This window comes from Acomys russatus, chromosome 7 (genome assembly GCF_903995435.1).
Source record: "Acomys russatus chromosome 7, mAcoRus1.1, whole genome shotgun sequence".
Lineage (NCBI taxonomy): Eukaryota > Metazoa > Chordata > Mammalia > Rodentia > Muridae > Acomys > Acomys russatus.
The window spans coordinates 58,366,975-58,368,448 of record NC_067143.1 but is presented as its reverse complement, the minus strand read 5'-3'; the positions used below and the strand labels follow the sequence as shown (position 1 = coordinate 58,368,448).

Below are 1,474 nucleotides of genomic sequence, written 5' to 3'. Positions count from 1 at the left end.
GGCAAGTGCTTTTAACCACCTGAGTCATCTCACCAGCCCTATTTTATATTTGTTAAAAAAGAATTCTGAGCCAAAGCTTCATTACTCTTTTATTTGTGTTTTAAAGACTCACGGTTACAGCTTATTAGCCGTTCTTCAAAACTGCTAGTCTGAACCTCTGTCAAATGAGTATGCCTTCATACCTGCTGCCAAGAAGTCCAGACATGAACTCAACTCCTGCATTGTGACTTAAGTATTATGTCCCTAAGACCAACACAGGCCTCCACTACAGCAATGAGGAGGCCAAATCACAACTCTACCATTGAGTTCATCTTCTTGGGATTTTTCTAACTATCCCGAACTTCAAGGGCAGATGTTTGGGACTTTCTTAGTTATTTATTTGGTGACACTGACAGGAAATGGCATCATTATCACCATCATCCTCCTGGATCAGAGCCTGCCCATCCCCATGTACCTGTTCCTGCAGAACTTATCTTTAGTGGACCTCTGCTTCAGTACAGTCATCACACCTAAAATGCTGGTAGTCCTGACTAGTGAGAAAGCGACCATTTCCTTTGGGGGATGTTTTGCGCAGATGTATTTCATTCTTCTCTTTGGTGGGACCGAGTGTTTTCTCCTGGGGGCGATGGCTTATGACCGATTTGCTGCAATCTGCCATCCTCTATCCTAACCCGGTGATTATGAACAAAAGGACTTCCGTGAGGCTAGTGATGTTCTCATGGCTCTCGGGTACCATGATGAGTACTCTGCAGACTACGTGGGTGTTGAGTTTCCCTTACTGTGGCCTCAAGGAAATTAACCATCTCTTCTGTGAGACGCCGCCAGTGCTGGAGCTCGCATGCGCAGACACGTTCCTGTTTGAGGTCTATGCCTTCCTTCACAGGCACCATTTTGATCGTCATGGTTCCCTTCCTGCTGATTCTCGTCTTACACTCGAATTCTCTTTGCCATCCTAAGGATGCCATCCACCACAGGGAGGCAGAAGGCCTTTTCCACATGTGCCTCTCACCTCACATCTGTCACCCTTTTCTATGGCACAGCGAGTATAACTTATCTACAGCCCAAATCCAGGTACTCGCCAGACACCAAGAAACTGATGCCATTGGCGAACGCACTGCTGACCCCTCTGCTGAATCCCCTCATCTACAGCCTGAGAAACAAAGAGATGAAAAGGGCTATGGTGAAATGATGGCAAAGAAAAGTGGCTTTACACATGGTTTGATTTGTTGAGGAACTCGGTGTTTCTTTTTCTATCATGCTTTTGAACTCTTTGTGGACTTTGAAGGTGATGAAAGCAGAGTCCATTTCTTATTTAGAGTATGCTTTCTTTCTTGATATCTCCATGTTTGAAAACATGTTACATTAATCTCCTCTAATGATGCAATCAATTGTTTTTAAGAGGTATAGTCTTCTGTAACACATGATACATGGTTTATTGATCCACTCTCTATTGTTGACATACAGATCATTGCTA

The 1,474-nt window shown here is 44.0% G+C and overlaps 1 pseudogene; it reads left to right on the top strand.

Annotated features, from left to right (window-relative positions):
- Positions 1-273: 273 nt before the first annotated feature.
- LOC127192303 (olfactory receptor 10A3-like) lies at positions 274-1,222 on the top strand (annotated as a pseudogene).
- Positions 1,223-1,474: the final 252 nt, after the last annotated feature.